The sequence below is a fragment of the Crocodylus porosus genome, unplaced genomic scaffold (genome assembly GCF_001723895.1).
Source record: "Crocodylus porosus isolate Cpor-Errol unplaced genomic scaffold, CroPor_comp1, whole genome shotgun sequence".
Lineage (NCBI taxonomy): Eukaryota > Metazoa > Chordata > Crocodylia > Crocodylidae > Crocodylus > Crocodylus porosus.
In genome coordinates this window covers 37052292-37076925 of record NW_017728950.1, presented here as the reverse complement: position 1 = coordinate 37076925, position 24634 = coordinate 37052292, and the positions used below count along the sequence as shown (strand labels likewise).

The 24634-nt window shown below is 46.0% G+C and overlaps 1 protein-coding gene across 1 annotated transcript in view; it reads left to right on the top strand.

The window, feature by feature from the left end:
• Positions 1 to 24634, top strand: part of MOB3B (MOB kinase activator 3B) — a 171443-nt gene that overhangs the window by 5999 nt on the left and 140810 nt on the right. The gene's annotated exons all lie outside the window — the stretch shown is intronic.

Here is a 24634-nt window from a genome sequence, read left to right as displayed (position 1 = left end):
CGAATGAATAGTATGGTACTACTTTGTTTTAAAGATAATGATCAGAAGAAATATATTTGATAGGGAATGGTCTCTTCCTTATTGGAGTCTGGCCACAAACATGTCCCATCCTCTCCTTCACATGTCCCATCCTCTCTTATAAAACCTTAAGGCTTAGTTTATACTTAAAGGTTTTGTTGGCATCACTATGTGGATTAGGAGAGTGAAAAATGGTAGAAACCGAATTAGTTGTGGCAAAAACCCTAATGTAAATGAAGTTTTACTAGTAAAACTGTACAAGTTTTACTAGTAAAAGCTTGTTCCATTTGTAAACTTGTTTAAGTTACACCAGCCAAAAGATATAAGCTGTATCTCTCTAGTAGGTGGATTTGCTGGAATGGCAATATTGGCAGACTGATAAAAACAGACAAGCCTGAAGAGGAAAGGTTTTTGTCTTTTGTGTTGTGTTCTGGCCTTCAGAGGCTCTTTTTTCCGTTTTGCCTTCCCAACATATACTTAGCCCTGCTTCCAAACGGTAGTTAAATGTATTGTTGCTTTCTTCTCCTCTCCCTCTTCCCCCTCCCTCGCTCCACCTGCACTGTACTTGCTTTCCTTTTGTGAGGCTAGTAGCAAAACTCCATTGACTTACAGTGGAGCAGGACCAACCTATTGACAACTTCTGGACTGCTAAGAGAGGGATTTTAAATTGGTAGTTGAGAGCTGTTGTCCCAGTTTCTTTGAGTCTCACAGTCTGGCTTTAATGACTGTTTGGGTTGGGATCCAGTTCCTCAGGGAGTTAAAACACCTGAGGCTTTGGGGCATTCAGGAATGGTTGGATTGGATCCATAGATCTCACATTGTTTTACTCGGGCTTTTTGGAAGTGGAAAGCTTTCACTTCCAGATGTGGCTGGTATTTTATATATATTGTCAGGCTGAACTATTTTTTCCCAAGTATGTTTAAATGTCTTGGATGAAATTAGTATTTATTGATACAGAAATTCACTGGTCAGGTAGCTGAAACTTCAGTAGACTGTGAGTGGTTAACCAGGTGTGATCTTACAGCTTTTACTCTTCATGAGAAACACCTTTCATGAGAGATGCATTGAAAATAGAATTCAATGGACAATTGCTTCAGCCTGAGCTGCTATCATGGTGATTTTATATGATGCTAGAGCTAGCTGTGTCAGAAAAAAACACAAAACGAAATTGCAGTGAGACAATCTATCCTATTGTCATCTCATATAAACTTGTGGTATCAGTTTAAACCAGTTGAGAGTCTGTCCTTTTCTTAGTTTGGGATGAATGGGTCAGTCTCTCAGGCTTGTTCCAGTGTGGAATGTAGTGGCACAGGTCGCCTAGTAATTTGGCTTAAGACATTGTCCCAACTTTCAGTCACGCGCACTGAAAATGCCAGCAGTAGCAAGAAAGCTGCTTGATAGGTTTGTTGGTGTGGGAGTTCTGCTCTGAGGCCAGGAGATGCTTTTGGTTGTACTTGGGCCTCACAGCAGACCAGGTTGTAGTTGAACTTCCATCTCTGCAGCCTGTGGCCCCAGTAGCTTGTAAGACCAGAGACACCTGTTTGCAGCTTCATCTGCACCCTTTGTAGCACTTGTTTAAACACTTGGAATCTTAGGAGAAAGATGAAGAAAACCAATTGTCTTGGCTGCTCAAGATGCTCTTAAAGAATAAAGCTCAAAGTTATGCCCTTTCTTTGTTACTTTCAGAGATACTGGCTACCAAGTCTGAATGTGGCTGAGGAGAGTTGGTATCTGCGCTTGTCAATTCCAATGTGGGTCTGCACTGCTTACTCAGAAAAAAGTCCGAAAAATCTGAGCAAAACTTTCCTCTGAGTAAGGAGTGCAGGCCCGGACCCCAAGGATCTGATTTTCTTTAAAAATGTTTTAGTCAGCACGCTGTTGATTGAATGACACATATTTCCTTGAACCATTTATTTCAAGGAATGTCTAAGCGTCTAGCATCATTCTTAATTTTGTTCCCTAAAACTGATTTGCAATTGTAGCTATCTCTTAACACACTTTAATAAATATTCAACTATAAAAATTTGAGCATATTTTTTTTAAAAGGAAACAACTACATTTGAAAAATTACAGACTGTTTTGTAATAGCAGATTTTCAATAAAGAATGCAAAAGCATGACAAAAACAGGATAGCTAGTTGGTATTAACATCGTTGACTTCTTCCAGCATCTCTACGTTTGTTCCACATATATTCAGAAGTGTACATGCATGTGTAACTTATTGTGGTATCATTTAGCTTTCTGTATGGGATCCAGGTATTTGTGTATACTGAGAGAGTCTTCCCAGTTATTGAGTATAGTGGTGGAACAAAAACAGCTGCCTCCAGTTTCACTAGAATCACTTTCACATTGCAGACCTGGCTCTAGGAAATGAGTTATGCCGCATCCGGCTTTCTGAAAGTCTTTTGCAGTTACTTTTGTAAAGCCTAGATTGTTGTATAAATTTAATGAACCAAAATGTACCCATTAATACTTTTCATTTAATAGATTTTCACTTACTTGTTTTAAAAACTTTTTCTTTTTTTGTATATAGACTGTAATGCAAAATTGGATTTTAGTCATGAGTGAGGTCATCTCTTTTCTTCAAGATGACACTGTTAATCATATCTCATAGTTTTGCAAGACACAAGACATTATCAGAGAGCAAAGAAGAAGATACAGATGGGACAGCTACACAAAACAGTGCAGTGTTGACTCAGTAATTTGCTTGTAGAATTGTGGAGTAAAAAAAAGATTACTGTCTAAAGAAGACAGAATTTCCCTTTAGATTAAAAGTAAGATGGCTATCATCTGTATTACTCAGGACAGGCGGCCTTCTCTTTGTTACTCTGAACAGACAGGGCTGCATGTTTTCTCATACTGTCCTGCCAGTGTACATCTCACAGCTTCTGCCAAGACCACTTCCAGGAGCAAGGGCATAGTTACCTCTGAGACTATCCAGTGCTTAGCTAGTTCTCCAGAACTTCCAGAAAGTGAGTCACACTGCTGGGTACCAATTTCAAGATGTTGGTGTTCGTCCGCTAGGATGTGAGATGAAATTGCCACTCACTCACTCCATGATAGTTGCTGGGCAGTCACCAGCAAGGTGTCATACAGATGTTATAGTAACTTTCAGTTGTTGTGCTGAGTGAAATCTGAGCTGACAGCTTAGTGGTTAATGAAAGCTCTGTAGGCCATTACTAATCGCTTTTCCCATCTGTTTTCTCCAGTAATGGATATTGCAACTAGTGTTAGTTGGTGTTCTTAGAACAGCAGGAGAAGAGTTGCACAGATACATCTTTAAAGTAATTGTTATGGGTCACCTCACAGGCAGACAGTCCCTGAAGGCATTTTTAGCCATGTGCTAAATCTCTTTTCAAACTGAATGGCACGACTGAACTAAAATAACACTTTGGCACTGGAGGGTGCTCTCACAGATGATAGGATGTAATGTTATTTGCACCGCTGTGTGTGATTTAAGTTCTGTGATGAATCAAGTCATGAAACAAAGCTAAAGCCCTCTTATTGTTGCACTGGAAAAGGTACTTGCAATAACCATAAAAAGTGGGTATCTTGGCAATGATGGCAGAATAGAGAGGTAAGGTGTAGGGATGCAGAGTGCTGCCACTGTGTGTGTGGTGTGAGGCTTGGAAGCTCCTAGTCATGAATTAGCATGAAGGCAGCAGTTACAAGAAGGTTGTCTAGCACTTGGATGAGGCAGGAGTGAGATATGGCAGCTGTAACTGTGACTGAGCAGCCCTCTTCAGGATCTACTGTGATCACCTCACATAGGGAGGAGGTTAGAAAAGGTCCTAAACATAGTCTGCCTACCTTTTTCCTGACTGGATAACTGTGTCCAATGGAGTCACCTTTACTGTGGTCAAAATCCACAAAGATAGTTTTGGGGCCTGGAACATCAGGGCTGTCGTGGACAATCTTAATAGGCAATGCCCAGAATGCCACACTGCAATCATGGCTCAAGAATTCAGGTGACAGCGTTGACATCACTGCATTTAGTGGGACCCAGTGAGCGGGAGATGGGCAGCTCAAAGAACAGGGAGGTGGCTATATCCTCTTCTGGAAGGATAAACAGGAAGGAGAAAACTGACTTCATGGAGTTGGTTTTGCCATAAAAAATGAATTTATAAACCAACTTAGTGAGTTCCTTATTGAAATTAATGAGTGCTTCATGACTCTGTCTCAAATTGGGACAGCTAATATAACATTGTTATCAGCAAAGATCCCTGACGTTTGATGCCTCTGATGAAACCAGGGTGGAATTCTGTGCTAACATTGACCAAGTCCTTTCTGATGTTCCAGAGGGAGATGGGCTTATTTTGCTTGTTTATTTCAATGCCTGAGTTGGAAGAGACATGAACCTCTGGAACAGAACCATCAGCAACGAAGGAGTAGGAAAGGTTAACTCCAGTGGCATCCTCTTCTTGACCAGATGCACAGAACATGGACTCTTAGATTCATAAATTGTAAGGCCGGAAGGGACCTTGGAAGATCATTGGGTCCAGTCCCCACCATCGCCAGCACCCTTTTCTGCCAGAAGAACAAGCTGATTGACTATGTCATGATTCATGGTAGGGGTTGGAACAATGTCTGCATTACTTAAGCTATGCTAAGATCTGATGATTGCTGGACTGATCTGCTTGGTTATGTCACTCAAATTGGCTCCCAAACAACAACTGCAGCAGATGTTATGCCAGTGGAAGGTCCACAGACTCAAGGAACCAATCAAGTAAGACCTCTTCCACCAGTGACTTAACAGTACTGGTGAATTGCAATCAGCGACAATGGGAGATTGTCAGCAGTGCTTAGGGGGCCTTCATGTCTACCGTCATCAGCGCCTGTGTAGAAACACTTGGAGTCTCTGCTAGGAAACACTAAAACTATTTTGATGAGCATGACTGGGAGATCCAAGAGTTGATCAGTTGCAAGCACAAGGCCTCTCATGCATGGCAGAATGACACTAACTCCAAGCAAAAAACATTGAATCACCAAGAAACCAAGGCACAGGTCCAGAGGAGGACCAATGATATAAAGGATACATGGTGGGAAGATGAGACAAAGGAGATTCAGCATCCAATTGACATTGACGATATGCTTAATTTTTTTCAATGCCATTGGAGCCATCTACAATCTGAGCACTTGAGGACCAAGTGGTTTGGAGGAGACCTGATCAAGGGAAAGGGAACAGTGTATGGCTTTGGCCCGTTCTTGGTTGGCACCTTCCTCCCTAGTGACGTCAGAGTGAGACCACACTCTAGGGCCGCCTAGATGGTTCTGAGCACTGCCTCTACTCACCTGCCACGACTTTGATGTTGATAGATGGGGGAGGCAGTTCCCTGTCAATGGTCCCAGCGGAGTCGCAACTCTGGGTCCTCCTTTGTGGGGCTCCAAACCTCCCCTTTACCCCACCCTTACCACATCCATGGCCCGGAAGAGCTCAGCCTCCTTGTACCTTTCCCCAGGGTGATCTCTCCTCACCCACAACGCCCACCCTGAGCAGGGTAAGGTGTCCGACCCTCAATCCCTATGGGACTTAATCTTCAGGCCAGCCCACAGACAAACTAAACATGCCCCAGCCTGGGGTAATGATAACTCAAAAGGTCCTTTGCTCCCTGCAAAGGCATTAGTCATCTACTGACGGGTACAGGGGACTCCGGCTCCCCGGACCCTTCTGCCTCCCTGGGGCAAGAAAGAGACTCAATGTCGATCCGTCCTCTTACTCTTTCCAGGGGGGCCCGCGAGTTGGGAGCTAATCACTCCTGTTCCCACCAATGGGTGGGAGTCCCCACTGGAGTACCTGGACACTTCTGCAGAGCCTGCTTTTCGCCCATCGCTGTGGGGACCACCTTCTGCTCCCTGCCGTGCCTCTCTGGCCAACTCCTTGAGCTCCACCCTGGGGTTTTTCCTACCAGGCTGCCCTGTTGGCTGCTGGGGCTTCTTACCCTAAGCTCCACTCTGTCACTCCTACCCAGCTTCGCCGCCTGTGGCTCTTTGCTGGTGTCCTGCTTCTCCCTGCCGGCACTCTTCTCCTCTCCGCTTGGCTTCGCTGTCCAGGGCTCCGCATCAGTGTCCTGCTGCTCCTTGCATGGCTTCCCTGCTTGCCTCACGCTGGCAGCCCCTGTCTGTCCTCCCCAGCACCTGGGTGTCTCTCCAGCTGCCTTTTGAGTAGCCTGTGCTGCTCCTAGGCTGCGCCCCCTGGGATCGCCGAGCCACAGCCTCAGACAGCTGCAGCGCCGCCAAACCTGCGTCGGCATCTTCCCCCAGCTGCTGCTCATTCCGGCCCCTGTGGTAAGTATTGGGGCTCATTGGGTGGGGTCCTGGGACATGCTGGGGCTTCTGTCTCCCCTCCCACATAAGTTTTATTCTCCCAGCTCAGTCAAGGCTTATGCTCAAGAGGAGAGCAGAGAGAGTCCTTCAAGGATGTCCTCAAAGGCAACTTGAAAACATGCAGCATCGACATGTACTTATGGGAGCTTACTGCCCCAAATGGAGGAAGAGTCTGCTGCAAGGCCGTCAGTACTTTGAAACCTTATAGATGACAGCAGGAGATGGAAAACCGAGACCAGCAGAAACAGCGTGTTACGGACTGAACCAGGAACTCAGCACCTTCCCCCCCTGCATGAACACATGTGCCTGGGTTGCAGTAGAACCTGTTGATCCCCGACTGGCTTTGTCAGCCATCTTCAGACCCACTGATAATGCAACCATGGAAGACGATCATATCCTCAACTGCGAGGGATTGCTGCTGCTGATGGTGAAAGAATGGGCTTGTATTTTTTAAAGGAATCTCGAGATCTGTGGTAACAAACCATTTGCATAATGTGGGAACAAGGAGGAAAAACATCTAGGTCGGTTTCAGAGAAGGCCTTGTCCCTCTCCTTTTCTTGTTAAGGCTTGGAAGGGAAGCTAGATTAGCAGTTTTAGGGCAATAACATGATGTTGTGATGCTAACACGGTAAAGCTCCCATGGTCAGTTTACCTGAGCATTGTTGATGCTCGTTTTTGCTAATGGCAGTGGTACAACAGCATCAAGCTTTCAGAAAGACTGGGGTTTGGACAAGACCCTGAGGAAGTAAATGGGGTGTCCTCCATTGTGAGCTGGTACATATAATAGCATACAACCAATGTCTTGTAGTTGGGGATGGGTCTTTGTCATTAGTTCACCTCAGTCGCTCTCTTTTTCAGATCTCCTGTTGTGAGCTGTGGGGTCATGTAAAACTGGAATAATCAAAATGCCATCAGGAATTTGGAGGGAGAAGAAAAATGGAAACTTTTGATTCGGCAGCGGAGGGAAAATAACCAAAAGAATTGTAGCTTATTACAGCAGCTAATCCTAACCATTAGGTCAGGGATGACTGAGGGCTACAAAGCTCTTGTGTTGATGGGGCTCGTACAAGAGTTGGCCCTCTTATCTAAAGAGAATCTAAAGGTAGTAACCACCATTCAAAACAGGCTTACTAATCAAATATTGTCCTTTAGCATCCTTTAGCATCTGTGAAGTCAGTCACACTTGTTGCAAGGTTTCCTTCCCTCTTAGATGTGAATCATACATAGGCATTAACATACCACACAGTGTCAACATTGTGTGGCACCACACAGCACACATTAAAGCATCTGACAGCACCCCAGGGATCACTGAGATCATGGGGATACAGCAGCTAGTAAACAGATTTCTTTCAGTGTACTTTCCCTTGCCCTCTTTCCTACTCACTTTCTTCCCCCTGCAGCCTTCCTATTTCCACCCTCCCCTCCCACTGGCAACCCTCACTCCCCATAATCTCTGCCCCTTGCCACCCCCAGCTTTCTGCAATATTTGCCTCTTTTCCCCTACTCCTTTACCATCAGACCTTCCTTAGCTTCTGAAACAGTAGAGCTGGGGAGGAGCCAGGGGATGGGTGAGGGGAAGCGAAGAGACTCAGAGTCCGAATTGAAGCAACTGCATGCCCCCTCCTACCTGACCCTGCCCACTGCTTTATACAAGAAACCTTGTTAGTTTGAAACACAGACTAAAAAATGGTGATTTTCAAATGCACATACTCGTATCAATTTGTGTATCTGCAAATTACCACGGGTGCCTACTGATTTAATTGATCCATAATTAATAATTTTAACTTGTTGCAAATTACTGCAAGGTTTAGCATAGGTACTCCATAAAACACACTTTTGAGCAACACCGTTGTGTCATAGTATAAGCCGTGCATGATATTAGTTCAGAACCAAGAATCCATGTCATTCAAGCCATGGTGACCCTGCAGTATGCCTGTGTGAAGCAGCAAGTATTCGATTCAGATTTGGCGAATTCGGAGGGACAGTGATTCGACTGGGTGATTCAAGTCACTGTCCCAATTTTGATTTGGCTGAATTGGATTTGGGGATTTGGCTGCCAAATAAGCCGATTTCGTGATTTGGCCAGAGTATAGTATAATGGAGTATTTTAGTATTATATAGTATTAGAGTATAATAGAGATTCACTAAAATGCCTATAATTTTGTCATTTTTTTTTTTTGTAGGTTTGGGTGAAGCAGCAGGGATGGTAGCACCTGCAGAGGTACCTGGGGAGTCAGATGTCAGGCAGGTGTCATAAATCCACTGAGTTTTTGTATCAAGGAGGTTGATGAAGGGAAGTTCATAGGCTCGCCTGTGAAAAGTGTTTTGTAAATTCCCTTTGAGAATCAGGACTGAGAGATTGGAGAGAGCGTGGTTTTCTTGTGAGAAATGTGCCCCCATTGGTAATTGATTCTTTTTGTCTTTAATAGATGTCCCGTGTGCATTCATTCTGGTGCACAGTTGTTGTTTGGTCTCTTGTACATATTTTCCATCAGGGCATTTGGTGCACTAGATGAGATATATAACACTTCTGGAGGTGCATTTGTAAGATCCAGGAATGGTGATGGCGCTGTACCTTTCCTACACTGTAACCCATGCCTCGCACATTGAATCCTTTGCTCCTTTGGCTGTGATTCCTTCTCTGGGACCTTTGGCTCCTCCTTAGGCCCTGGCCCTGCCTTCAGGCCAGTTGGAATCCTGAGCCTCTTGCTCTAGGCATTCCTTATGCTAGGCCCCTGGTCCTTCGACCTCTCTTTGGGTCCTGTCCCCAGCATGGGTCAGTCAAGGGTACCTTGGGTCAGATTTGAGCTGCCTGCCTATTCTCACCCTCACAATTCCACTGCAAAAAAGTAAGCCTTGGGCCTTTCAAAGATCTTACAGGTCTGGGCTTTCCCCAGCCAGGACTGTGCGTGCTTGCGGTGGCTGGAGGTTATCAGGTACCCCTACCTGCCTTTCACCAGGGAGGTTAGCGATCCTGGCATTTCCTAGGGCTGCTGTGCAATCGGCAGTCCCATCAGGCCTCCCGACCCTGGCAGGGTGTACTTTTAGGTCATGCCCAGGACCTGGGGCCTCCTCCTTCCCCATAGCCCCAGCTCATACCTTCAGGTTTGTCCTGGCACAGGAGCTCAGCAGGGAGATGTTCTTCCCCTGCTGGCTGGTGAAAAACTAAACTGCCGCCTCCAGCTCTCAGACTGGGGCATTACATGGTTGTGAAAGCAACTAAAGAAAGGAAATAGATGCAAAGTGAGGAGGGTGGCACTCGCTCTATCTGCATGCAGAGCTTGGGGAACTCTAGAAGCAGAAAGTTCACTTTTAGGAATGCCAGTTGCTCCACCAAACCAGGATCCAAGGAGATGTGGTGGCGTGTCACAACATCCACAGCAATGCTGAAGACCCTCTCGCTTGGAAGACTGGTTGGTGGACAGCACAGGTGTTCCCAGGCAACTGTGGCCAGATCCTGCTACATCTGGCTGCGGGTTACCCAATACGCCAAGGCATTGCATTGCAGCAGCTCCCCATCCTCAGGGAGATAGCCTCCGTGCTACCTGGCAGATGGTGGGGTCTGGTGCCTCTGGACCCCAACATTGAAGCCATGCCTTTGGCCTGCATTGGCAGTGGTGTGGTAGAGGAGATTGGCTTGTGGCTGGAGTGCTGGCACAGGAAAGTGTATCCCCCTTTTCCATTCCCCCCGCCTCTGCCCTTCTACCTCCCTGACTCTGTGCACCAGCACCTCCATCCAGTGATCGAGGGTTTTGCTGCTGCAGATGCTCCCCTTCATCCTTGGATCACACATGCCCACCAGCATGTGGACTGTACTGGACTGCAATGGATCCAGCCGTTTTTTAATGCTCTCCTTCAGCCACTTCACCAGTGCCTGAACCTCTGGTGAAAGCGTCTTGCCCCAGCCAGGCACATCGATCGCCTGGAATTTCTCCAATTGATTCTCAAGCTCCTTCATTATGGGGATCGCCTGGTGAAGGGTGGGCATCACCAGCACTGAGGCTCTTGGTGGCCTTGAGGAACGGCTTGAGGACTGCCAAGATCTGGGAGATGATATCCCACTCCACTCTTAAGGGGGCCACTGAGCCCAATCTCCCTGAGCAAGGCCATCTCATGGCCTTCTGTTGCTCCACCAGCCTTTCCAGCATCAGGTATGTGGAGTTCCATCGAGTCTCCACATCCTGCATGATTTTGTGCTGGGGGATGCTCGGCTCTACTTGTTTGTCCCACAGCAACTTGCCCCCCTTGATGCTCTGGTAGAAGTAACCCGCCACCTTCCTGCATTCCGAAATGAGCTGGCTGGTCGTGGTAGTAACAGCACCATCACTGGGAGCCCTGTCCCCCTCCAAGGCATCCCGAACTATGAGGTGGAACTTGTGTTCCACACAGCGGATGCCAACAAAGTTGGCATCATACACTGCCTTGACCATATTGGCCCCATTGCTGGTGACCATGAACCTATGGGTGAGCTCACCCTGCCCAACAAGCCACCTCTGTACCATGTGGTTCATGGCTACCATGATCTCCCTTGCTGTGTGGGACTCATCCATCACCTCTGCTTGAAGGAGAGCCCACTGATGCCCTGACTGATTGCATCAGTGCCCTGTGAGCAAGAGGTAGGCATCTCCACTCCAGCTGCTCCAGACTTCTGAGGTGAAGTGTAAAGCTGCCTGCAGTCCTGCTTTCCACAGCTCCTTCCTCAAGTACTCTCTGTATGCCTCATGCAGGGATGGCACCGTTGTTCTGCTAAAGGTGATGCATGCAGGCACTTGCTAGGATGGGGCCATAAGCGCCTAGTAACCACCTGAACCCTGGCTGCTCAACAAAGGAGAAGGGCTGGCTATCCAGAGCAACCATCTCCCTAATGCTCTAGGTGACCTTGCTCGCCTTGGGAACACTTCCCCACTTTGTCCCTGCCTTTCCCCCACTGGTCCAGGGTGGCCTGCCTCTGCTTCTTGGGGATGGGGGCTTTGGAGCAAGAGGGGGACTTCTTTTTGGGCATGCTCCCACTGGTGTCAGACTGAGGAGGAACAAGGGCAGAGGGGTGATGGCTCCTGAGATGCAGCAGCATTGCTATGGTGCTGAAATGTTTCTCGTTCGTGCCCCGGCTGATCTGCTTTTGGTAGTGCTGGCAGGTGGCATACCTGGGATCATCTGCCACCTTAAAATTATCCTACGCTATGCTACTGTGGAAGAAATCAAACTTTGCGTTGCGGTTGAATCAGAACCGACAGAGCCAGCTTTTCTTTATTTAAGGCCGTACAGTGATCACAGGGAGGATTTCATACAGCAAGGGGAATCACCCACTTTGTCTGTTTCAAAGGAATCCTCCTCCTCTCTAAGTTTTCAAGCCTTTTTATACTTAAGACAGAGAAAGAGAAAAAAATATGACCTTGGAGAAACTAAGACAAGTTTACTTAATTGGACATGTGTGCATAGGGTAATAAGACATGCAGGATTCCTTATCTCAAAACATGTAACTGAAATAAGCAGTATCAGCTCGTCTGGTCTTTGTCTGTTTTTCTAGTCAAGTAGGCCAGAAGCCGACTAAATTTACTCCTACACTACCCACCCACTTCTGGGTTGCGGGTAGGGATCGTGCCTTATCTCCTTCCTCACCAGGCAGAGGCACAACAGCAGGAGGAGCTGAGCCACCTGCCCCCATAACTCCTCTCTGAGGTGCCTTCTGGAGAAGGAGACTTTGAGGGGTGTGGAGCACAAACTCTTTCCCCAGAATTTCCTTGGCTTTGGGACTCAGGTCCCCTGCTTCCAGATCTAGCTCCTCCTCTGGCCCTCGAAGGCTCATGCTGGCAACTAAAATTGGAGTGGAGAATGTCATGCTGCTGCTAGTTGTGGTTACAGGTGTTGCTGGTGGTGCTGCAGGTGCAGACACAGCTCCTACCTCCTTGCTCCCACTAGCAGTAGAAGACTCCTCGCTGCTATGTTTGTGGTGGGGGGGAGGGGAAGACTTGCAGCTTTTCCTCTGTCCCTTTTCTCTCTGCTGCCAAAAGACCTGGTACCTGCCTTTCAAGCACACTTCATGATGTTTGGTATGCTGCAAGATGTGTGTGTGTCTGTGTGTAATATATGTTGTGCTTTCCTGCACAGTGATAACACAGTCAGGGAAAACACAGGTTTCTTTCTGTGGGAGGAAAAAAAAGGTTAACAAGAACAAATAAGAGGATTTTGGGGGAAGAATACATTGAAAGGAATGGATAACAATAAGAATTGTAGGCAAGGGTTGGCTAGAATTTGGTGGCAAGATACTACATACTACCAAACCAGAGTCCTTCAGACACTGCTCCTGCAGCAGAGAGACAAGCAGACAGCTCACAAAAAGCACACAGATGAGTTCACACACAGCTTTATATGTTGTTTCTATGTCACTCCCCCAGAACATTGTGATTGGAAGGGAACTCAGAGAAAGATCACAGTCACTGGGCAGCTACAGATGTCAGTATCAGAGTGGTCTTTCTACCTCCTCCTCCTCTTCCCTCTTCTCAGTTTCTGTTCCTGCATGTCTGCCTTCTGAATTGCCAAATCTTTTCTGAATCAATTCAGAGGCTTTGATTCTATTCGGAGCTGTTAACGGGTCTCTCAATTCCATTTGGATTTGCAGATTTGGCTGCCGAATACTCCAGATACCACTCCAGCTCCTGCAAAAGATCCACATGCTAATTAGCCCCCTGTTTGTAACTGGAACTGGTCTGTTCCAGTTCTGGGATAAGTTCCAGGATCCTCCAAAAATGTATATGTAGATGAGGGGTGGGACTGCCTGCTCTGGTTCCTGCATAGAGGGTAGGGCCACACTGATCATGTGATGGACTGAGAGAGGGGGCAACAGAACTTCTGGTCTCCATAGAAGTTTGGTGATGTTTGTCAGACATTTAAGGCTGTTGAAGAAACAGGTAAGAAAGGTGTTGCTCAGCTGTGGGAGTGAAGAGGAAATCAAGATGTATTCAGTAAAGTGGTTCACCATGACTTGAAAAAGAGTTGGAGCTGAGAGAGACTGAGACACAACGGGTACTATGTCTTATTCAGATGGGCTGCACTAACCTGTCCTTGTGGTAGGTTCCCATCAGTATCTCACCATTTTGGCTAAGATCAAGCATTTTTGGCTCCAGGGAGAGGGTGTCAAGGATGGCTGTGGCACTCCTCATGCCAGCCTGGTATTTCAGTACCTCCAGGCCCAATGCCAGTCCCTCCAGATGGATCACCTGCCTGTTTGTTTTTTTTAAGGGACACAGACACACAAACTCTCTTTCTCCCCATCAGCATTTTTGGTACCGGAGAGGGTATTGGAACTTGTTCCAACTGGCCTCCAGGCCAGCACTTGTTCCCTCTTCGAGGAGCAACTGCCGTTTTTTTGTTTGTTTTTTTTAAGAGGCCACACACAAAAAGAAGAAAAAAAGGTTCCTATCAATATGTTTGCTTAATCTAGGCCATGTGATTTATGGGCATGCTCAGTGTGGGCTGTATTCAGTTGACTTTTGTTTCTATACTTCAGCAGTACTGCTTCTGGTAGCAGTTCAGTGATAGTGTATTTAATGGGGTTTTCTGGTATGTGAATGTAAGATGAGGAGCATATTTTCCCTTGCTGATGGGGTGGGGAGACCCTCAGATCATATTCAAGTAAGTACAGTGTCACCTCTCACAAAAGAGTGACAGAGCACATTGTGATTAAACACTGAACATTCATCAGTGGTTAGACGGAGGTCAGAAAAGCAGTAAGCGGACATTTCTTTAACTTCATTTTTAAATATCAACATAAAATGAGTAGTCTGAGTGGCAGAAAGGAATTTTTAGTATGACTGAGAGGGCGTGGTGGCACCACATTCTGTTTTTTGTTGATCCAGAAAAATAAGAGAGACAAATTAAGTAACCAACTGATTCAGATCTTAATGCATGACTAGGAGCATATGTTGAGAGCGATTAGTAAAGAACATTAGGCTGAATCTGTTTGTTCAAGGCATCAGAAGTAAGTAAAATTAGTCAGCTTTGGATCTGGTTTACTTCCTATGTATAGGAAGGGGAAATAGGGTGGCTTTTCGCCAGCACAGCAGGGATCAGAATCTGACACATGGGTAACAGATGCAATGTAAGTACCGGTCACAGTATATATAGCCCTGGCATAAATAGTTACTAATGCATAGATTTGGTCCAATCACTGTAATAATTCTGTTCTTATCAGTTTTAATTGCTGAAAAGACAGGTTGACTTTTATTAGTAAATGTTTAGGATTGAATCCAAAAAAGATGACAAAGCTGGTAGGGAAATGCATATCACCCGAGTAAGGGACTAACATTAGAGGGATGGAGGTGAGGAGGGGAACGCAACTAGGTTACAGGAAGTACAGTGTTAGCCAACTAAGCCTGGGGGTTATTTGGGCTCAATCTCCATCTGGGCTAAGGACAGACATTATGCATAAACCAGTTTGTTCAGTGCACATAAACCAGTTTGAAAATGGCTGAAACAAACCCAGTTGAATGTAGTATCAGACTTAATTGATTTGAGTCAAGCTGGTTTATGCAATATCTGTCCCAGACCCCTTCCTGGTTCAAGTTAAATCAGAGTCCTCCAGCATCCAAGCTGCTTTGAAATCCTGGGCTGGAGCAGAGACTGCAGACACAGTGGGGTCTTTCTAGCTTCCTCCTGCTTCTTCCTTCCCTTTACCACTCCCTACTTAAGCAGCACTTCCCCTCCCCTCTGCCATATACAGACACGTCTCAGCATTAGCTAGCATACCATATGCTGGCTATGGTCCATGCTGTAGGAGACAGGACAAAGGCAGGCAGGACAGTGTTGGCTTGGATTTTTGGAGCTAACGGACTGGTAGCTTGTAATGTCCCTCTGTTCCTTTCTTGGAAAAAGTTGTTTAAGGGCTTGAAGGCTGTTGTTTTGTTTGAGCTGATAAATGCTAACAACTCCCTGTGAACTCCCTGCTGTATTGTGCTTTTATGAACAGCGAGGTGGGGAGAGGAACCCCACACTAATCAGAGGATCTTGCCCAGGCCTAGCCATGCATCTTCCCCACCCCCCTTCCCCACTCAGTACTGTAGAAGAGGATGGAGGGCTGCTTTAGCACCCTCTAGCTTCTAGCCTGAGCCACTTCAGGCACGTGCCAGCATTTCCTCGTCCAGAGGTGATATCTTAGTTTCATAGTTGGTAGGGTCAGAAGGGACCTGAGCAGATCATCTAGTCCGACCCCCTGCCATGGCAGGAAAGAGTACTGGGGTCAGATGACCATGGCCAGGTGTTTATCTTGGAGGAACATCTCCTTAAGAAATGACCACTCTTCTTAGACACCCATCTACCCCACTTCCCCCCCGGACCTCAATGTCTCTCTCCCCCATAAATCCCTTTACCTCAATAAACTGATTTAACCTAAGTCAGTTCAGTTTGATACTACATCCATCCAAGTTAATCTTAAACTGGTTTCAGCCATTTTGAAAGTGCTTTATGTGCACTGAACTTCTTTTGTGTTACAGATCTGAACTAGTTTCCTATTACATCAGCTTATGTGTAATGTCTGTCGCTAGCCCTGGAGTGAGAGCCCTGTTGTGCCAATTGCTGGAGCTAGCCACAGAGTAGTAACAACCATTGCAGGAGAGAAAAATTGTCTGTAAAGAAAACGTTTTCCAGAGGGGTGATGCAGGACTCCTGTACTCTCTCTGGTTTCCTTTGTTATATTTAACTATCTAATTTACCTTGGAGATTTCTGAATTTTCTTTGAAGTTGCCCATCCTGGGAAAAACCAGAAACGGAGGCGAATTTCCAGTGGTGCCCTGTGGTCTAGATGAGTGGCACAGGGCCACTGGGTGCCTAGATTGGATCTGCGATGCCAGGCCCCATATGCCCTATATGCTCCCTGCTTGCCCAATCTAATGTGCGAGGTTGAGCTGTCTGGCCTGTTGGGCTCCCCACAGGTCTACAAATTTGGCAACAGAGGAGCAGACAGTCCCGCCAATTTTTTGACCCTGTGTGGGGCCTTGTGGGCCAGCTGACATGGCTCAGGTGGCCAGATCTGGCCCATGGCCTGGGGGTTGAAGCCCCCCTGCGCAAGAGGATTCAGAAGTGTTCTCTTTTCTGAATCAAAGCCCCTACTCAGATGCCACTCTCTGCACTCTGACACTTTCATAGCCCTTTCTTAAACTTGGCCACCCCTTTGCTGTTAGTGCAGTTATGTAATACTTGTATCACAAGACTGAGGGAAATAACTCCACTGAACATGCTAGAAACCGTGAATATGTGATTTTGCTTTATTAGCAGATTTTATAAAGCCTAACATTGATTTCTTAGTTCTTAAACAGCACTCTCAAATTTGCCAGATGACTCAAAAGAGAATCTACCTTATATCAGATGTCTGTTTATTCACAAAACATGGGCAGTAGCAGGAGCTTTTGCACCAAAAGTAATGGTTTTTTGCACAAAAAGGGGAATGCATGTTCTCCTTCTGGCAATTTTTGCAGTCTGTTCTTCAGTGCAGGATATTTAGGAACTAGTTTTGGACCTACAGTTTCTCTATGTAAACAAGATTCTCTTGCACTTCAAGTGCTCAGCCTCAAGCATTGAGAAACAGAATATTGGGAATAAAAACTGGGGAAAAAGAAGAGTTAATTTAGGGCACTAGGAACCAGGAAGTCTGCGTTCTATTACGGATGTGCCATTTGCTCTTTCTACACCTTAGACACAACTCTGTAAAAGGGGTATACTCATACTTCCACAACTTATTTGCTTGTTGAAAATGTTATAAAACATAATCAATGGCTCAGCTGCAATTCCTGCATCTGACAGTATCCATTTTAGTTACACTGGTCAAGGAGCTGAATTTATTTGTAATCAACCCTTGACCGGTGCTTGGAAAAAAAATCATTGCTAGTTTGAGGAGCAAGCAAAGATTTTTAAGGCATGAAATGATGCTAATTCTCAGGATTACAAATAAATGTTTTATGCTGTACCTTTGGGCACATGAGTGTTTATCACATTACTTTGTAGTACTGACAGATTGTAATATATTGAAACTTAAATTTGCATTCTCATTGTTTTGTTCCCATTCCCCTACTTCTACTATGATGTGAATTTGGTGGCTGCTGTCTCAAGAGCACTAGAGTTCGATACACAGGCTTATGTCTTTTGAAGCTTGAGATTCCATTTTCCCAAACACCTACTCCATTGAAGAAAGTGGTGCTTTATTTCTTAAGATCGAGCCTGGTAATCAGAAAGGCATGGTTTTGGATGCAGTATATTGTGGTCTGGTAGATGGCCTAGTATAAATGCTTGCAGATTAGTAAACTTGACCACTGGTTCTTGTCTAGACTGTTCCACAAAAGGAATTTTGTTTCCTGAAATGGGGTGTGCCATTCAGCCTTAAGCCTTATGTTTACGCAAAAGGTGACACTCATGGACTCTGAATGGAGTTAATTTTCTCAGTAACAGTGGAGAATGTTTGCAAATTACAAAATTCCTATCCTACTACAGAGTTCTCCTATCTGGTGGCCTGTGGGCCACATGTGGCCCCTGCACTCCTGGTATGGATGCATCTACCCCACACCATCCCATCCTGAATGATGGCTCAGGTAGGGAGTATAAGTTTCAAAATATTTTTCCATTTGCACTGATTAGTGGTGTCTGCACTTCAGACTGATTTCTTTCATCTTTTATAGGAGGCAGGTAGGTAGCCTTGTTGACATGTGCCTGTTTGACGAAAGTATGACTTAGCAGGTTCTGCAAGAGAAAAATAATTCCTTTTAGCTGCTTTGTATCACAAGTAATGTTTCCTTGCTATAAGTAACCAGCATCCTAGTATGTACTTATTAATTAAATAACCTAGAGAAAGAAAGCTCAATTTAGTAAGTTATCTGTCTATCCCTCACCAGGGTAGATGTGTTTTTGAAAGTATACCATATTTTCTTACAAACACCACATCCTGGAATATTACACTCATCTTGTTTTTGAAAACCATAATGAAGAAGTAACATTTTTTTCACAGTTATGGATGCAATGAGCAGGGACAGAGCCCAGTGTTCAGCTGATTTACCCTCCCTTTCCTGCTTAAATAAAGGGGAAACCTTAACAGCTGCTGAAGTCTAGTCTCCATTGGTGGATCTCTGTGATTTTGAAAAGAGCTAAAGGGTCTCCAGGATTGTGTAGCAGAGGTGAGAAGCCAGGAGTAGCTAGCAGACAGCAAAACTGCCCTCAAAATTGCTTGATTAGTGGAACACCAAGACCATTAAAAAGAGATGATTGTTAATACCTGTGAAGAACAATGAGTCATTAAGTCAGCTGCTTGAATAGTAATGCTACACCTGCTGCATTGTGGAGGAGGAATCAAAACAGGGTGCTTCTATTCTGGAAGAACATCAGCTTACCTGCTTAATACGTGCATGCCAGTTTTAGGGGTCTGATTTTGGGGAACAAAGGTACATGTTATGTGTGGGAAAATACAGTGTATTTTACTTTTGCCCAGTAAAATAACTTGAAGAATAATGATTCCATTGCTTCCCTTGGAAAAACAGTCTAGTCATGAACAGCACATCTGTAACTTACGTAGATTAGGTGTTGAAGGTCTAATAGTGCAGGTTTCAAACCCTGATCAGGTCCTATAAATAGGAGGACAGTGTGGGCTACTGATCAGAGCTAGGAGTTGAGACTCCTATGGGTTCTTTTCTTGGTTCCATCAGTGTTTCTGAGATCTTGGACAACTTCCTGCCCTTTTTCCTTTGTTAAAAGGAGTCACAAAGGTGAAGTTGGAGGCCAAACTAAATGGTTGTAATGGTCCCATCTGGTCTTCAAAGATGGGATGAAGTGATTTTAAGGAGCTTTGCTAGCGATATGGAAGTGGTAAAGGTTCATTCTTTTCTGCAGTGCTTAATTCCCAGAAAGTTGTGCTTTGCAGAATGTAGTAGCAAGCACAGCTATTTAAAACCAATACAATAACAAAGCGAAAAATGCTTCTTATCAATTTTGTAAAGGGTGATTGTTCCTAACTCACTGGGTCTGAGGTTAAACCTACTGAAAGCCTGTTAAACTTGTTCTCTCTTACAGAGCTGTGAGCTCAGTAAGCACAAACAGAACAATATTTTGTGTCCTATATTAATATTTTAAGGATATAATAATATTGGATTGAGCAGTATTGTTTTTTAATGTAACAGAAATGAAGTATGTACATGCTCTGTGATTAAATGAGACTATTAATATTTTATAGTTATCAATAATCATAACATTTGTATGTATGTATTACTTGTAGTTTCATATGCTGAAAAGCAGCCAGTAGACACACACAATAGTAGGGCTATCTAATCTAGTAAAAACTCTGAGCAGCAGACTTTATTTTTATTTTAGTAAGGCATTCTGCCCATGTTCAGAGCGAGTTGGACAGAAGCTTGACTGAGTAAAGAGGGGGCTGCTAATGATTTAGTGACAAACTTACCCAGCCTAAATGACTTTAATTCTAAATGAGCCAACCAAATTAATATAAAAAAGTTGCAATGAATCACATCTTTAACTGGGATGTAACTAACGTGTTCTACTGCTTGTGTTTCTGACTGATGGGATTCTGACTGACAGTACTGCTGTCCAGTATTGCTGTCAGTGAGGTGTGCATAGGCCATATATATAGTAAGGGTTCTCTTTTATGAGGGAGGGGTCCCAACATCAAATTGTTGCCAGGTGGACTTAAACTCATTTGAAACAACTGACACTCTAGCACTGGCTGCAATGTTCAGTCTGCTTCTTCCTAGTCAAGTGTACCATGTCATGTAAAAAACAAACAAACAAACAAGCAAACAAAACTACTACCAGGAGTGCTGATTAAGTATCTTTGTCTATTAGTCTTGGTCAAGGGGACAAACACTGAATGGAGGTGAGGACGTTGTTTCCCTTCTCACTTGACAGTACCACAAATTCAAGGTTGATCTATATAGGTGGAATGGTACAAAACAGTCTGCTTCCCAGCCTGAGAGTTAGACTTTTACCTGGAGCAAATCATCTTAGTTGTGTGTTAACATCATTATTCCACTTCACACCAGATTAACATCTGGTCCCTGTTTGCTCTATGGATAAAGAATTTGATTCTTAAGTCGAGGTGGGCAATTATTTGGGCCCATGGGCCACATAGGAAGTTCTGTTGAGCTGTTGTGGGCTGGGTCAGCATGTTTTTCTCCGCCCCCCCCCCCGCATGCAACAGCTCGCCAAAACTCCCTATATGGGATGGGGCTGCGTGCGGATGTGGAGTGGTGTTTAGGAGCAAGATGGGTGGGTGAGGCCAGGATCACAGGGTGGGATCATGTGGCAGTAACAGCACAGGGCTGGGGCTGGGGAACAGCCACAATCTGCTGCCTGCATGCCCCAGTGAACGGCACTGGTTCTCCAGGCAGAGGTGTGCAGGGAGTGGACAGTGACTGCCCGGGCTCTAGCATTGCACCATCATCACTCACAGCACTGGCCCTGGGTACAGATCCCCACCAGGCTGTGACCCCATCCCATCTGCCTTGCTGCATGCCCTGCCTGTATGGTTCCCGGCTGATCTCCATGGAGATCGTGGGATCACAGGGCAATGACAGCATGTGGCTAGGGCAGAGCTGCAATATGCTCCCTGCAAGTCCTTGTCTACAGAACTGGGGCTTTGCCCTGGGTTCACTCTGTCAGTTCCCTTAATTCATCCCCCTCTCTGCTGCAGGGGGGCAGGTGGTATGAAGGGGTTGAGGAGCTTGCCCCCCCACCCTTTCCCTCTGCTGGTAACCTTTCCCTGTTCTAGCTTGGGGCAGTGAGCATGGCCCCAGCCCAGCCCTGGCCCGGCCCAGCGCAGCCCAGCTGCTGCAGGACTGGTATGTGGCCATGCACCCTGCCCCCGGCTGCAGCATGGATGGAGCCTTCTGGTGCAGAGCAAAGAATAAGGGCGGGGAGGAAGACGTAGGGGAGTAGAGGCTGCATGGGGGGAAGATGGTACAGGGGGGAAATAGCACGGTGCAGATGTAGAGGGGGCTGGGGATTAGGGGGACATCAGGCTGCAGCAGCTGTGGCTATTGGTATTGCCCTGACTCCAGGTAGAGGCTAAAGCCCAAGCCACAGCCATCAGCTGCCACCCCCCATACTTGAATCTAAGATGAGGGGATTTCCCCCTGAGTTAAATGTGCGGGGGAAATCATCTTAGAGTAAATACTGCAATTCCAACACTGCTGTCTGGTTCTTATTGTGTTTGGTTTGCATAAGGATGAGTCAGGGATCCCGTGAGAAGACTTGGCGAGTACAAGTTCTGCTAGGCTGGAATTTGACTCCTAACTTTTCATCTGATTTTTGTGAGCAGCCTAGAGTTCATCTAAAGACACAAGCCACTTGCCCCCTTATGATTTCCTGAGCCCTCTTTAGATCTTGTGGTTTGCGAGGAGCTGCTTGGTTGGAATTAATGGCAGGAGGCTGCCGCTAAAACGGAGATGCTAAGTCTTTTCATAGCGTCGAATTAGCAAGCAGCCCAGGCTTTTGGCTTCCAGGACTTGTTTTGAAATGGCTTGGCCCAACTTTAATATGAGGCAGCAGAGGCCTGCATTGGCAGGGCTTCATTTTGAACTGGGAGCGAACAAATAAACTGTGGATGTGCCAAAACTAGGTCACGCACCAGCTCTGCACAGGGTTTATTTAAAAATGTAAAATTTTTAAATTTGAAACCCACAGTAGAAAAAGAATTATAATTTGCCCTATTTGAGCTGGACACCTGTATGCTAGGTAAGCAAGCAAGTGATCCTGTGTCATTAGTAAGGAGCCAAGACAGGCTTCATTGTTCTCATTTTTATCTTGTGTTGTTTAGTGCACAATGCTGACCACAATGGACCATGTGGTCAGCCATGTTAATGGGTATCTTGTCACTGGCCTTAGTGAGTCCTGGATCGGGCCCACTCTGTTTGGCCCTTGAGTAGAATCTCTTTTGCTTGCAGGTCTCTTTGGAATAACTTGAAGCATCAAACATAAGGAAATCCTTTCCCAGTAATTCATTAGCAAGCTGTTGAAGTAATCACCGACCCTAACACTGCCCCTCACCCTCCCTGAATGTCTGCTCTAAAATATGTCGCTAACACTTCATTACAAACTTGCAAGAGAACTTTATTGATCCTGGTTTTCTCTGTTTAGAAATTGCAAATTCTCTGATTAAAAAACCCATAATTCACATTTTTCCATGATTAAAATGAAACACCACTATACATATAGGTATCAATTGGACATGATGTTTTATTGATATTTTTACTATTTTAAAGCAGTTTGGAAGTCTGCTAGTTCCTCAATCATTATAATAAAATAAATTCTAAATACTTACATATTTTTGTGTTTGATTTTGATTTTTTTTTTTTATCATGGAAAATCAGAGCTCTCCTGCCTTCGCTTACCAGGATGTTGGTCCGGCTGGAGCTGTCCCATCTTAGCTGATATGTGGCTGCTTTATGTCTGCCCTGTCCCTGCCCATGCTATTGCCCCTCACTCCCTACCTACAGCCCCCTTGCCCTGCTGGTGTCCCTCACTCCCAATCCACAGCTGCTGCCCCCTCCCCCCGCCATCTCTGCCACTGCCCCTCACTTCCAACCCAGAGCTCCCTGGCCCTGCCAGTGCCCCTCACTCCCAACCCACAGCCCCACACCCCCTCAACACTGCTGGTGTCCCTCACTCTTGACCTGGAGCCTCCTGGCCCTCTGGGGTCCCTCACTTCCAGATCACCCCCACCCTCTCAGCCCTACTGGGGCCCCTCTTGACTTGGAACCCCGTCCCCCCCAAGCCCTGCCAGAGGGGGCCCCCACCTGCTAGGGCTGTAGGACCCAGAGGCTGAATCATGCCTGCTTCCTGGTCTGTAGGCACCAGCCACAGCTGGCCAGCAGCACCTGGGCCCCAAATGCTATGTGGGGGAGGTGGTGGCTTCAGTGGTTGGAGTGGAGTGTGGAGCTTGGTCCCCTCCTGCAAGTGGCACAGCCAGGGTGGAGCTGAGTGGAGCCCATAGGGGTTGAGGGAGGATGTGGGCTGCAGGACTTACGACTGTCCTCTCTGCTGCCCTTCCTCCGGGGGCCTTTGTGGACCAGCAGGAGGCACCTGAAGTGGGAGGATGGAGCAAGGTGATGAGACTCGGTGCTGCCACCAGGACCCCTGTGCCCTCCATGCCACCATAGTGAGGTGCCCGCTGCCTACCCAGCAGTAGTTTGGTTGGGGGCAGCAGCATAGAGTTGTGCCCCTCCCAGCAAAAGCTGGGCCATGGAGGCCATGGGGGGGGTGGGGAACGGACAAATGCATGTGTATGCAGGCATACGTGCATGTGGCGCCCGCTGTGTCCTGCTCCTCCCAGCCCCAAGCAGTGCCTTGCAGGCTGGTACTCTGCCAGCCTGCAAGGGGAAACCCATGGTTTCCTGCATTTTTCTTCTTTAGAGAAGAAAAGCAGCATTCTCCCACAGCAAATGGGAAACCCATATCCCTGTTGAATAGCATTTAGATGGGAGAGCCTATGCAGATTGCATAGTTTCTTTTTAATCAGCAGGTTTTAAACTTTATTCTTTCCCTTTGCACGCATGCACACACCTGTGTACAGATGCTACATAACAGTCTGAGGGTTTTGGGGGCTTTTTCTTTTTTACGTATTTTAAAAGAAGTATATATTACTTCTGAGTAGGGTGAGTTAGTAAATGTATCATAGCACAGTTTTTAAAAATATCAAAATCTTGGGAGAAAATGAATCTGCGCTGTTGATGCATTTGGTTGTTACATCTTTGCTGCAAGCTTTTGGGTGTGCTGTATGTAAGAACTGGAAATGCTACTTCCGAGTCTAAAGGCATGAGCATTTTCCACTTGAGCTGAAGGGCCTGTCTGCCTGGAGGCAATAGTAGACCCATAAGCACTTGTACACAGTCTAGGCATTAAGCAGGAGGGCAAAACATTTGTTTCCCTGGGTTATGTGAAGTGGGGTGTGACCAGCATGTTTGTGTACATGAAAAGTATGAAATGTAAATTTAAGCCCAATAAATATTAGTGTTGCACAGTGAGAACAGACCTGTTTCATAGGGCTGTGAGAAGCTTTGGTTGCTGGTTTGATCCAGTGGAGATTTGGCCCGATTTGGCGGCCAAATCTCTGAATCCGAATTGAATGGAGAGACCCTTTAATGTCTCCGAATTGAATTGGAACCCTCTGAATCGATTCAGAGATTCAGAAAGATTTGATATTTGGGACAAAGACATAGCTTTAAATGTTTTTTTTCTACATACCTCAAGGTGCCAGGCGGGTTGTGAATGCTGAGATGGTGGGGCAGATGAAGCATCCCACGGGAGCA